Genomic DNA, 15,225 nt, shown 5'->3' on the forward strand with positions numbered 1-15,225 from the left:
ATCCTAGGGCGCACAGCTGTAGCCGATGGTGCCGGCCGTCCCCTGTCCGCCTGTATAAAGCGCAAACCTGCGTGATGACATATACAGCGGCCTGAGGAAGCGCGATCCCATGCGCGAAACGGCCGTCGCCGCTTGCAACATTGTGTTCGCCCCTGGATCCTTCATGTGCTGTCTTCTAAGAAAGCCCGAATAAAAGTATCTACTTACACTCCGGTGAGTGCCGCAACTTTGTTACCTTCTCTCTTCTCATCGTGAACCACAGCCTGATATTCTGTTTTGCTGAGCACCACACAGCGGAGCGCATTATACTACATCTACGGTTATTTTAATATTGGAAACGGCCATACCAGTGAAAGCAGTGCCGCCGTGTTTCTCTTTCTCTCCGCATATGTTTTAGTGTCAAACAAAACACTTAATGCAGCAATCTGCACTTTTAACGTACTTAAAGATAGACCTTTCTCCACTCTTTCTGCATAAATTCCAAAACCTTAGGAACGATGAGCTTACATGATGGCACCAGATTTATTCCCAGAAAAGCAAAGAAGGTAGACCATGGTCTAGTATAGATATTAGTGGTTACTAATTTCCTACTCTTTAAAAGAGTAAAAATAACTGACTCCGACAGCTCCCTGCAAACTAGAAGTGACCGTTCAAAAGCCAATCCGTTAAGTGTAGGCCTCTTACTGGAGGGTTAATGAACGGACCCTGGCTCAAGATTTCCGGGATCTCTGGAAGCACCCAGGGCTCTCTGGCTGATAGGAGCATCAACCAAGTGAACCATGCACAACAGGGCCAAACATGCATCTGGGATGTTTTTATGGACGATGTTGAGTCACCGTCACTAGTGGGGTACCACAGGGGTTAGTATTGGCCCTATTCTCTTCACTTATATTTATTAACGTTCTTGTAGAAGGCTGCACAGTAAAATATCAATATTTGCAGATGACACTAAACTGTATAAAGTAATTAACACGGAAGAGGACAGTATACTGCTACAGATGGATCTGGATAGATTGAAGGCTTGGGCAGAGAAGTGGCAGATGAGGTTTAACACTAACAAATGTAAGGTTATGCACATGAGAAAGAATAATGCAAGTCATTTGTACATACAAATGGTAAAACCACTGGGTAACACTGACATGGAATTTTAGTGGACAGCAAACTAAACTGTAGAAACCAGTATCAGGCAGCTGCTGCCAAGGCTAATTAGATAATAGGTTAAATCAAAAGGGGCATAGATGCCCGTGATGAGAACATAATCCTGACACTTTACAAATCACTAGCCAGACCACACATGGAGTACTGTGTACAGTTATGGGCTCCTATAAACAAGGCAGACAAAGCAGAGCTGGAGAGGGTTCAGAGATGGGCAACTAAAGTAATAACTGGAATGGATGGACTACAGTACCTAGAAAGATTATCAAAATTAGAGTTATTCACTTTAGAAAAAAGATGACTGAGGGGAGATCTAATAACCATGTATAAATATATCAGGGGTCAGTACAGAGATCTCTCCCATAATCTATTATCCCCCCAGGACTGTGACAAGGAGACATCCTCTGCGTCTGGAGAAAAAAAGGTTTCTACACAAACATAGAAGAGGTTTCTTTATGGCAAGTACCCTTTTTCATTAAGGAGAGCTCCTGATGCATACTAATGTAGGCAACAATCCATTATTTATATGCTCTCGCTTTCACTCTCATCCAAAACATACTTGTTATTACTAATGTAGGCAACAATCCATTATTTTTGGTTTCTAGAATGATGATATGCAAATTAACATCTTCTGCCATAGGTTTATGGAAGCTAATTTGCATATCTTTCCCAGAAATCCAAAGTAGCATTGTGTAGCTTGCCAAGCACAAGCATGTATTTCACAGAATTGGGGTTCCCCTTGGTGCATCAGGAGCTCTCCTTAATGAAAAAGGGTACCCGATTAAAGATAGATATATTGGATTGAGAAACTCTTTGTTACAGCAATAGTTTTCTCTGTTTTATATGCTCTCGCTTTCACTTTCACTCAAAACATACTTGTTATTACTAATGTAGGCAACAATCCATTATTATTGGTTTCTAGAATGATGATATGCTAATTAACATCTTCTGCCATAGGCTTATGGAAGCTAATTTGCATATCTTTCCCAGAAATCCATAGTAGCATTGTATAGCTTGCCATGCACAAGCATGTATTTCGCAGAATTGGGGCCCCATTGGTGCATAAGGAGCTCTCCTTAATAAAAAAGGGTACCCATTTAAAGATAAATATATTGGATTGAGAAACTCTTTAGGTTACAGCAATAGTTTTCTCTGTCTCATATGCTCTCGCTCTAGCTTTCACTCTCACTCAAAACATACTTGTTATTACTAATGTAGGCAACAATACATTATTTTTGGTTTCTAGAATGATGATATGCTAATTAACATCTTCTGCCATAGGCTTATGGAAGCTATATTGCATATCTTTCCCAGAAATCCATAGTACATTGTGTAGCTTGCCATGCACAAGCATGTATTTCGCGGAATTGGGGCTCCCGTTGGTGCATCAGGAGCTCTCCTTAATGAAAAAGGGTACCCGTTTAAAGATAGATATATTCGATTGAGAAACTCTCTTTGTTACAGCAATAGTTTTCTCTGTCTCATATGCTCTCGTTCTAGCTTTCACTCTCAATCAAAACATACTTGTTATTACTAATGTAGGCAACAATCCATTATTATTGGTTTCTAGAATGATGATATGCAAATTAACATCTCCTGCCATAGGCTTATGGAAGCTAATTTTAATATCTTTCCCAGAAATCCATAGTAGCATTGTGTAGCTTGCCATGCACAAGCATGTATTTAGCAGAATTGGGGCTCCCCTTAGTGCATAAGGAGCTCTCCTTAATGAAAAAGGGTACCCATTTAAAGATAAATACACTGCTCAAAAAAATAAAGGGAACACAAAAATAACACATCCTAGATCTGAATTAGTTAAATATTCTTCTGAAATACATTGTTCTTTACATAGTTGAATGTGCTGACAACAAAATCACACAAAAATGGAAATCAAATTTTTCAACCCATGGAGGTCTGGATTTGGAGTCACCCTCAAAATTAAAGTGGAAAAACACACTACAGGCTGATCCAACTTTGATGTAATGTCCTTAAAATAAGTCAAAATGAGGCTCAGTAGTGTGTGTGGCCTCCACGTGCCTGTATGACCTCCCTACAACGCCTGTGCATGCTCCTGATGAGGTGGTGGACGGTCTCCTGAGGGATCTCCTCCCAGACCTGGACTAAAGCATCTGCCAACTCCTGGACAGTCTGTGGTGCAACGTGACGTTGGTGGATAGAGCGAGACATGATGTCCCAGTTGTGCTCAATTGGATTCAGGTCTGGGGAACAGGCGGGCCAGTCCATAGCATCAATTCCTTCGTCTTGCAGGAACTGCTGACACACTCCAGCCACATGAGGTCTAGCATTGTCTTGCATTAGGAGGAACCCAGGGCCAACCGCACCAGCATATGGTCTCACAAGGGGTCTGAGGATCTCATCTCGGTACTTAATGGCAGTCAGGCTACCTCTGGGGAGCACATGGAGGGCTGTGCGGCCCTCCAAAGAAATGCCACCCCACACCATTACTGACCCAATGCCAAACCGGTCATGCTGGAGGATGTTGCAGGCAGCAGAACGTTCTCCACGGCGTCTCCAGACTCTGTCATGTCTGTCACATGTGCTCAGTGTGAACCTGCTTTCATCTGTGAAGAGCACAGGGCACCAGTGGCGAATTTGCCAATCTTGGTGTTCTCTGGCAAATGCCAAACGTCCTGCACGGTGTTGGGCTGTAAGCACAACCCCCACCTGTGGACGTCGGGCCCTCATATCACCCTCATGGAGTCTGTTTCTGAACGTTTGAGCAGACACATGCACATTTGTGGCCTGCTGGAGGTCATTTTGAAGGGCTCTGGCAGTGCTCCTCCTGTTCCTCCTTGCACAAAGGCGGAGGTAGCTGTCCTGCTGCTGGGTTGTTGCCCTCCTACGGCCTCCTCCACGTCTCCTGATGTACTGGCCTGTCTCCTGGTAGCGCCTCCATGCTCTGGACACTACGCTGACAGACACAGCAAACCTTCTTGCCACAGCTCGCATTGATGTGCCATCCTGGATAAGCTGCACTACCTGAGCCACTTGTGTGGGTTGTAGACTCCGTCTCATGCTACCACTAGAGTGAAAGCACCGCCAGCATTCAAAAGTGACCAAAACATCAGCCTGGAAGCATAGGAACTGAGAAGTGGTCTGTGGTTACCACCTGCAGAACCACTCCTTTATTGGGGGTTTCTTGCTAATTGCCTATAATTTCCACCTGTTGTCTATCCCATTTGCACAACAGCATGTGAAATTGATTGTCACTCAGTGTTGCTTCCTAAGTGGACAGTTTGATTTCACAGAAGTGTGATTGACTTGGAGTTACATTGTGTTGTTTAAGTGTTCCCTTTATTATTTTGAGCAGTGTATATTGGATTGAGAAACTCTTTATGTTACAGCAATAGTTTTCTCTGTCTCATATGCTCTCGCTCTAGCTTTCACTCTCATTTAAAACATACTTGTTATTACTAATGTAGGCAACAATCCATTATTTTTGGTGTCTAGAATGATGATATGCAAATTAACATCTTCTGCAATAGGCTTATGGAAGCTAATTTGCATATCTTTCCAAGAAATCCATAGTAGCATTGTGTAGCTTGCCAAGCACAATCATGTATTTCACAGAATTGGGGCTCCCCTTGGTGCATCAGGAGCTCTCCTTAATGAAAAAGGGTACCGATTTAAAGATAGATATATTGGATTGAGAAACCCTCTTTGTTACAGCAATAGTTTTCTCTGTTTTATATGCTCTCGCTTTCACTCAAAACATACTTGTTATTACTAATGTAGGCAACAATCCATTATTATTGGTTTCTAGAATGATGATCTTCAAATTAACATCTTCTGCCATAGGCTTATGGAAGCTAATTTGCATATCTTTCCCAAAAATCCATAGTAGCAGTGTGTAGCTTGCCATGCACAATCATGTATTTCACAGAATTGGGGCTCCCCTTGGTGCATCAGGAGCTCTCCTAAATGTAAAAGGGTACCCGTTTAAAGATAGATATATTGGATTGAGAAACTCTCTTTGTTACAGCAATAGTTTTCTGTTTTATATGCTCTCGGTTTCACTCTCACTCAAAACATACTTGTTATTACTAATGTAGGCAACAATCCATTATTATTGGTTTCTAGAATGATGATATGCAAATTAACATCTTCTGCCATAGGCTTATGGAAGCTAATTTGCATGGCTTTCCCAGAAATCCATAGTAGCATTGTGTAGCTTGCCATGCACAAGCATGTATTTCGCAGAATTGGGGCTCCCCTAGGTGCATCAGGAGCTCTCCTTAATGAAAAAGGGTACCCGTTTAAAGATAGATAAATTGGATTGAGTAACTCTCTTTGTTGCAGCAATAGTTTTCTCTGTCTCATATGGTCTCTGTTTAGTTTTCACTCTCACTCAAAACATACTTGTTATTACGAATGTAGACAACAATCCATTATTTTTTGTTTCTAGAATGATGATATGCAAATAAACATCTGCCATAGGCTTATGGAAGCTAATTTGCATATCTTTCCCAAAAATCCATAGTAGCAGTGTGTAGCTTGCCATGCACAATCATGTATTTCGCAGAATTGGGGCTCCCCTTGGTGCATCAGGAGCTCTCCTAAATGTAAAAGGGTACCCGTTTAAAGATAGATATATTGGATTGAGAAACTCTCTTTGTTGCAGCAGTAGTTTTATCTATCTCATATGCTCTCGCTTTCACTCAAAACATACTTGCTATTACTAATGTAGGCAACAATCCATTATTTTTGGTTTCTAGAAGGATGATATGCAAATTAACATCTTCTGCCATAGGCTTATGGAAGCTAATTTGCATATCTTTCCCAGAAATCCATAATAGCATTGTGTAGCTTGCCATGCACAAGCATGTATTTTGCAGAATTGGGGCTCCCCTAGGTGCATCAGGAGCTCTCCTAAATGTAATAGGGTACCCGTTTAAAGATAGATAAATTGGATTGAGTAACTCTCTTTGTTGCAGCAATAGTTTTCTCTGTCTCATATGGTCTCCCTGTAGTTTTCACTCTCACTCAAAACATACTTGTTATTACGAATGTAGACAACAATCCATTATTTTTGGTTTCTAGAATGATGATATGCAAATTAACATCTTCTGCCATAGGCTTATGGAAGCTAATTTGCATATCTTTCCCAGAAATCCATAGTAGCATTGTGTAGCTTGCCATGCACAATCATGTATTTCACAGAATTGGGGCTTCCCTTGGTGCATCAGGAGCTCTCCTTAATGCTCTTTGTAGCAGCGATAGTTTTCTCTGTCTCAGATGCTATTGCTTTGACCCAGGGATCGCTTCTCTGCCTTTTGGCTAAGATCAAGGGTAGTATCGAGAGGTGCTGCACTGGTCTTGGCCGGAGGTGCCCCGGGTACCCGGACCCTCGGCCTCTGGCGGAAGCCGTAGTTCATAGCTGCGGTGGAAGCCAGTGCTGCTATTGGGGGGACGGCTTAGTCCCGGGGCAACGGGAAGCGATCACCTCACGTCTCTTTGGAGGGGTGGAGGAAACTTTTGTCGAGATGGCGAACCCTCAAGGAGTCCCGGTGGAGGAAGCTGGATCAGCTATTCCGGAATTTGAGAAAGTGCCGCACACAGTGCGTTTTTTCGTCTTGGACGGATATCGTGAGAGAAAGGGATTCCAGTACGTCATGAAGGAGTTACTGTTGGACCTTGTGAAGATCCGAAAACAGGACGTTTTGGCCATAATGGACTACCCGAAAAGAGGTATTTACGAAGTTGTATTTTTGAACCAGGAAATTTGTGACTTTTTTGTGGAGAAGATACGCTCTTTAAGAGATGCAAGATGGGAAGGGGTGAGGATAATTCCTCATTTTCCTTGCCAAGAAAAAATCGTAATTGTGAAGATGTACTCACCGTTGGTAGATGGTGAAGACGTTTGCACTTTTCTAAAAAGTTACTGTGAATATATTGTACCTAAAGGGAAAATCTATAACGAGTTTGGCTTTTGGACCAGCAAATGGAGATTTGTGGTAAAGTTTAAGGTGGATGAGAAGAACTGTCCCTGTTTGCCGCCAGCAAGGTTCAAGATAGGGAAGATAAATGGTGATATTTTTTTCAAAGGTATGCCTGCCTATTGCCGTCAGTGTCACAAGTATGGGCATGAAGGGGGGAATTGCCCCAAGGATGGTTGTGGAATTTGTGGTGTCAGTACTCATCTTCCAAAGGACTGTCCAGGAAGGTTAAGGTGTAATTTGTGTAAAAGTTCAGAACATAAGTTTAAGGATTGTCCTAAGAGGAGTGGTGATAAAAAGAGGAAAAAAGATGAATCAATGGTTTTGCAGGACTTGTCAAGTGAAGTTATAGAAGCTTTTTTTGAAGAGGTTCCAGATAAGCCCATAGAGAAACCTGAGAAGTCTGAGATGTCTGAGAAGTCTGAGAAAGCTGAGAAGGTTGAGGAGTCTGAGGAGTCTGAAGAACCCTCGGATTTGGAAGAAGTAGAAGAAGAGGAAGAGATGTCTATAGAAGATTTGATGAAAAAGCGTTATGCTGTTTCAGATGAAATCAATTCATTAATTTTGTGGTTAAGAAGGGAATATAATGAAGAACAGATGAGTAGAAGTCGTTATAGAGTTATGACGGATTATGAGAAAAACCCCAGAGATTTTTGTGAAACATTTAAATTAGAAAAAGGAATAAAAGACGGTATGGATAAGAGATTCTATGCGCCAAATGAGGATTATCGGTATTTAAATGATGCTCTTATTGCAAGCATGAAAAAAATGGGATATAGATGGTAGCTAATGTAGAAAATGTCAGATGTAAAGATAAGATGTGTTTTGTTAAATAATAATGTTTTTTTTAAAAAATAATAAGAAATATGAATTAAAAATTATAAAAAAAACGTTGATATAGGATGATGAAGCGTCAAACATACAGTGTTGTAACACAATATGTGGCGTCTTCTGATGCTATCAACTAAAAAAAAAAAAATCTTTGGGTGCTGTGGTTGGTTCTGGTCGAAGGGAGTATATCAGGGTCCTTCTTGCGGGGGGCCCTGGGGTATGATCGGGTGCGATCTGTAGGCAAACTATTTTTGTGAGCCTGCGCAACTTTAAAAAAAATTATGTCTCGTGGACTCGAGGACACCGTTCGACTTGAGGTCGAGGATGGATACCGTTTCAACATCGGACTGGACAAGATCGTGGTGAGAAGTTTTGAAGAAACTTTCTTACCTTAAGGTAACAGATGTGCTTGCACTGCAAGATTTTCCTAAACAGGGCATTTATGATTTAACTGTTTCTTCTGAGGGGTTATGTCAAAGAATATACATGGATATGGTGAAGATGAAGGAGGAAAAGAGGCCGGCTTTCCTGGATCATGTGAAGATCACGCCATCATTCCAACTGGTAAAACAGGCTATCATTGTCCATATGTACAATCCTAAAGTAGAAGACAATACTGTGAAGGTTTTTTTAACAAGATATTGTGACGAAGTGAATTTTGACCGGAGGCTTACTAACAAACATGGCTACTTGAATGGTAAAAGGAGATTTTTTGTGAAATTTAAGAAAAATTGTTCTGTCCCTGCAGTTTTTTCGATTGGTGGAGAGAGGGGCTTTTGCTTCTATCAGGGCCAGTTGAAATACTGCAGACATTGTTTTACCTATGGTCATTTACAGGATGAGTGCCCTGAGAAAGGGGAGGTCTGTAGGAACTGTGGGAAAGTTGGTCATGGAGTGAAAGAATGCCAGGAGAAAAAATACTGTGATGTCTGTGGAGGTGGTGATCATTTGGCAAGGAAATGCATGTATTTTAGTGTAAGGCAGACTCATGCTGAGATTATGGAGGAAAAAAGAGTGAGATTTGGGCGGAGGAAAAAAGATGGTACATATGCTGATAAAGTGAAAGGGGGTACAAGTGTAATTGTGCAAAATGCTATAAGCCTGGAAAGTGAGATTGTTGGTGGAAGTGGTGGTGGTGGACATGATAATAGTGTGGTTGCAGAGGATAAAATGGAAGAGGTTGTTTGTGAAAATGTGGAGGGAAAAGCAGTTTTGGAGGGAAAAGATGTTTTGGCGGGAAAATCAGATGCAAATAAGGGGGTGGGGCCAAAGGGAGTTAGGAAGCAGAAGCCAAGGTCCCAGGAGTCTGAAGCTGCTATCAAGGACTTGATGGGAGAGGTCTCTAGCAGTGATGCAAGTGAGGTGGAGGTGTGTCCGGATCATGTGGTTGGTGAAGGGGAAGATATGGAGTGCCAGGAGGAGAGTGATTCTGACGCCCCCATAACTCCGGGACAGAGATGTGATAGTGAGGAGGAGCTTGAAATAGATGAGGAGGATTATGCTGGTTCTAACACAAAACGTTACAAAAGAGGTGTAAAAGGGAACTGGTCAGGTAATCAGGGTGACCCTGTTTGCTCTGGTTATGAACAGGATGACAGGGATTCCAACATAGGATCGCCTGATGTTAGTCACATGTTAGAAAGAAGGGTGTTGAGTCAGACTTCCTTAAAATAGTTAAAATGGCTGTGAGTATTTTTAATTTACTACTCATGAGTTTGGTGGTTGCTAGCTTAAATGTGAGAGGAGTTTGTTCTAGTACCAGGAGGGCAGCTGTTTTTGATTCCTTGGTAGCAGTGAAATCAGACATAATCTGCTTGCAAGAGTGCGCCATTAGATCTGCGCCTCATTAATCGGAATGGGTTTGTGGTCAGTCTTTCTGGTCACCCTGTACAAAAAAAAAAATTAAGGTGTTGGAATATTGCTTAAAAATAATAGTATAAACGTGGTAGAATTCAAAGTGGTGGTGCCAGGGCGGTGTATTCTTTTATGTGTAGAGTTTTTAGGACAGCGTTTTAAAGTTTTTAGTATTTATGCACCTGCTGATAAACGAGAACGTGTGTCTTTTTTAGAAACTCTTAAACTTTTTATGCCTGGCAGAGATTTTACTATTATTTTAGGTGATTTTAATTGTATTAGAAATGCACAAGATAGACAGAGTACCGCAGAAGGAAAAACGGATGTGACTTCTAAATTGTTAAATGAGATGGTGCAAGATTTGCATCTCAGAGACGCTGGACTGATGGTCACTGGAGATGAGAGATACACTTATATTGCAGATAATGGCCGATCCAGGTCTAGGATTGATTACATTTTTGTTTCTGATGGGATGGACGTGACAAAATGTGACCATATGATGAACAGCTTTTCAGATCATAAAATGGTGTATGCTGAAATATGCATTGGGGATTCAGTGGCTTTCGGTAGAGGCTACTGGAAACTTAATATAAGTATGTTACAAGATATGGAAGTCAAAAATGGTTTTAGGGGAATGTTTTTATCTTGTGTCAGACAACAAAAAAGTTTTATCTGTATCTTGGATTGGTGGGATTGGGCCAAGATGAGGATTGCTTTATATTTTAAACGTATTTGTGTGAAAAGGGCGCAAGAAAAAAGGAGGAAGGAGGAATTACTAATTTATAGACTTGAAGCATTGTATAAGCTGAGGAATTGTTGACTGGAGGTGGACAGAGAGATCAATGAGATAAAAGAGGAGAGGAGGAAAGAGCTGGTGGACAGGGGAAAAAATATCGTATACAAATCAAAAGTAGTGCACTTAGAGGAAGATGAAAAATGCTCCAGATATTTTTTTAAAAAGAGTTTTAAAGCTAAAGGTGTTTTTAAGTCTATTTTAACTACGGAAGGAGAAGTGTTTGGCGATGAGATGATTGGAAATATTTGTGGGTTTTATGAGACACTTTTTAGTAATGAGAGTAAGGCTACTGATAAAGAGATTCGAGAATATTGCAATGTGTTATCTGATGATATTCCAAAAGAAGGAAAATAATTTTTGACAGAGGATGTGAATGAGGAGGAGGTTATAAATGCTGTGCAGAGGATGGCAAAGGGAAAGACTCCAGGAAGTGATGGCCTCCCTGCAGAATTTTATTGTTTTTATTGGGATATTATTGGAAAAGAGGTGAGTCGTGTGGTACAGTTTGTTTTTAATAATGGTTTTATTTCTTCCTCTATGAAAAAAGGGATTGTAACTTTAATACATAAAAAAGGTGATGTAAAGGAGATTAAAAACTGGCGTCCCATAACACTATTAAATTGCGATTATAAAATTATTGCAAAAATTATTGCTAGCAGACTAAGTGAGGTGATTGGTCATATGGTAGGGGAGTACCAGGTTTGTGCAGTCCCAGGAAGAAGGATCTCTGATAACTTGATTTTATTGCGTGACATTATTTATTATGCTGGTTTTAATGATATGCCCTTATTTATTGAAACTACAGACTTCGAGAAAGCTTATGATAAAGTGGCGTATAGGTTTTTATTTAGTGTGTTGGAGAAGATGGGGATCCCTAAGAAAATAGTTAATGTGATTAAAGGTATGTACAATGGGGTTTTTAGTCATATTTTAATTAACGGTAAGATTAGCCCAAGGGTCGATGTTAAGTCTGGGGTTAGGCAGGGATGCCCTCTCTCCCAAATTCTTTTTATCTGTGCAGTGGAACCACTTTTAAAAACCATTCAAAAGGACAAATGTGTGGATGGTGTTTTTATTCCTGGAGATGCAGAAAGAAGAGTTAAATCCTTCGGGTACATGGACGATATCGTTTTTGCATGTCAATCACAAGCGGATCTAAATAGGGTGAACCTGCATTTAAGGATTTTTTGTAGCGTAGCAGGCATGAATATTAATTGGGGAAAATGCCAACTTGTAAATTACGGAAAACAGACAAATGTGGAAGTGACGGGGATCCCAAAGAAAGAAGAGGCGAAGATTTTAGGTGTTATTTTTGAAAAAGACAATAAAGGGATTAAGAGCCATGCGGTGTTAGAAGGGAAAGTGGAGAAAAAACTGAATTTTTGGAAACTTAGAAGATTATCATTGAAAGGGAAGATTTTAATTATTAAAGCTGTGATTTTACCCCTTATTTTATACACGTCAATTATTTTACCACCCAGTAAATTATGGATTAGAAGGATGGCAAGAAGATTTTTTGTTTTTTTCTGGGGATCTAAAATGGAAAAAAAAAGAAGAACTGTTGTAATGAGTAAGACTGAACTTTGGGGGTATGATTTTCCGAATATTGAGTTTTTTATCCGGATGCATTATTTTTTATTAATTTTTAAGATTTTAAAGTGCAATGGTAGGACTGCAGCCATGTGTAGGTATTTGGCAGGATGGTTGTTTACTAAGTGGAGCTGGTGTGAAAGGGAACTGGGCAGGCCAATGGCGTTCGTGATACCAAAGTTTTATGTGGCGCTCAGGTCCTTTTATGATCAATATGAATTATGCTCTCTAAGTAAGACTGATAAATGGGAGATAATAAAAATAGGAAGGAAAGATGAGATACAACATGATGTCCCATTCTGTAATACCACACAGGCTGCTAAAATTTGAATTTTTTTTAATATTTTAGGCCTTTCTAACAAGCAAAAGGATGTAGCATGGCTTTGTTTTCATGGGTGCCTCCCAACCAGATCTTTTATGAATTCCAGGTGGGTGAGTGTGACAGAAAGGTGCCCCAGAGAAGGTTGTGGAGGCACTGAAGATATTCATCATTTATTATGGGACTGCTTTTACGTTAAACAAGTTTTTAGTAGTCTTAAAAGTTTTTTTATTGCACTTACGGGGTGGAGACATTTTAGCTATGAGAAAGTTTTTATTGGTCAAGATTTTAGAATTTTATCGAACTCACGGGTCTGTTGGTTGGTTTTTACCATTTTTAAAGAGGTAATGTGGGATACCAGGAATCTTGTGATTTTTAAAAATGTCATTTTATCTCCGAAAGAATGTTTGAAAGTGTTTTTATCCAGGGTCCATACGATTTATTTGCTGGATAAGAAAAGGATAGGGGAGAGCGATGCAGAGAAAATATGGAAGGTATCCCACTGGAAGAACTATGTGAGTAGATCTTGACTTGATTTTTTGGGTTTATAGTATTGGGTTTTGGTAGTATTCCAGTGATGTTATTATAGACATATAAGGTTTGAGCCACGTTGGAGTGGACTGATAAGTCAAACTGAAGTCTATCTTACTGAGGAGGAAAAATAAATAAAAAAATCAAGTTTTCACTCTCACTCAAAACATACTTGTTATTACGAATGTAGACAACAATCCATTATTTTTGGTTTCTAGAATGATGATATGCAAATTAACATCTTCTGCCATAGGCTTATGGAAGCTAATTTGCATATCTTTCCTAGAAATCCATAGTAGCATTGTGTAGCTTGCCATGCACAAGCATGTATTTCGCAGAATTGGGGCTCCCCTTGGTGCATCAGGAGCTCTCCTTAATGTAAAAGGGTACCCGTTTAAAGATAGATAAATTGGATTGAGTAGCTCTCTTTGTTGCAGCAATAGTTTTCTCTGTCTCATATGGTCTCCCTCTAGTTTTCACTCTCACTCAAAACATACTTGTTATTATGAATGTAGACAACAATCCATTATTTTTGGTTTCTAGAATGATGATATGCAAATTAACATCTTCTGCCATAGGCTTATGGAAGCTAATTTGCATATCTTTCCCAGAAAGCCATAGTAGCATTGTGTAGCTTGCCATGCACAATCATGTATTTTGCAGAATTGGGGCTCCCCTTGGTGCATCAGGAGCTCTCCTTAATGTAAAAGGGTACCCGTTTAAAGATAGATAAATTGGATTGAGTAGCTCTCTTTGTTGCAGCAATAGTTTTCTCTGTCTCATATGGTCTCCCTCTAGTTTTCACTCTCACTCAAAACATACTTGTTATTATGAATGTAGACAACAATCCATTATTTTTGCTTTCTAGAATGATGATATGCAAATTAACATCTTCTGCCATATGCTTATGGGAGCTAATTTGCATATCTTTCCCAGAAATCCATAGTAGCATTGTGTAGCTTGCCATGCACAATTATGTATTTCGCTGAATTGGGGTTCCCCTTGGTGCATCAGGAGCTCTCCTTAATGTAAAAGGGTACCTGTTTAAAGATAGATAAATTGGATTGAGTATCTCTCTTTGTTGCAACAATAGTTTTCTCTGTCTCAGATGCTATTGTTGTGACCTAGGGATCGCTTCTCGGCCTTTTGGCCAAGATCAGGTGTAGGGATACATTGGATCTTGGTCGGAAGGTGCCTGGGGTACCCGGCTGCTCGGCCTGGGGGGATCGTTCGGGTTGATAGCCCGGACTTCACCCCCCTGCTGCTATTGGGCAGTCGGCTTAGTCCCCAGGCAACGGGAAGCGATCACCTGGCCGCTTTTTGGAGTGGTTGAGGTTTTTTCTGGACGTTATGGAGGAACCAATGGAGGCTCTGATGTTGGAGCAGAAAGATTCCGAATCGGTACCCGGTTATGCACAAGTCCGGAATGGAGTCCGTATGTTCGTGGAGGAGAAGGAGCGCTTGAGAAAAGACCTTGCCTTTATTATTAAAGTCCTGATGGGCGAACTTATGGGACTTGGGAAGAATGAAGTGCTGGCTTTAATGGATTATCCTAAAAGAGGATGTTACGACGTAATTCTTCAGAGTCCTGATCTTTGTACTCATTTCTTATGGAAGTGGGAAGAAGTAAGAACTGACGCAAGGTTAGTGGGTGTGAAGGTTATCCCTCACTTTCCTTGCAATGTTAAAGTTGTCGTGGTAAAAATGTATTCACCTTATGTTGGAGAACAGAAGATAATTAATTTTTGTGATCAAGTGGTGCCATTGGGGAAAGTCTTCAATCAATTTGGGTTCTGGACATCCAAATGGCGGTTTAAAATAGCATTGAAAGAATCAAAAGACGGGAAAAGTCAATTTGTCTTGCCGGATGCAAGATTTAAAATTGGAAAGTGTTCTGGAGATCTGTTTTATAATGGGATGCCTGATTTTTGTACCAAATGTAAGTTGTACGGTCATAGGAAAGAGAATTGTGAAGAAATATTATGTAAGGCATGTGGAAGAGGTGGTCACAAATTTGAGAATTGTGAGAACCCGCGACTATGTTTTTTTTGTAAAGGGAATGATCATTTGTTACATGACTGTCCAAAGAAAAAAGAGAGCCAAGAAGAAGATGGTAAATCAGAAGGGAAAAGAAAGAGTAAAACTAAAGGAAGAGAAGATGGAAAAGAGGAAGCAGAGGTTGGGAGGAAAAG

The 15,225-nt window shown here is 40.4% G+C and overlaps 1 pseudogene; it reads left to right on the plus strand.

Moving 5' to 3' along the window:
* Window positions 1-6,433: 6,433 nt before the first annotated feature.
* Window positions 6,434-6,576, plus strand: LOC121006582 (annotated as a pseudogene).
* Window positions 6,577-15,225: the final 8,649 nt, after the last annotated feature.

Source organism: Bufo bufo, chromosome 6 (assembly GCF_905171765.1).
Source record: "Bufo bufo chromosome 6, aBufBuf1.1, whole genome shotgun sequence".
Taxonomy (NCBI): Eukaryota; Metazoa; Chordata; class Amphibia; order Anura; family Bufonidae; genus Bufo; species Bufo bufo.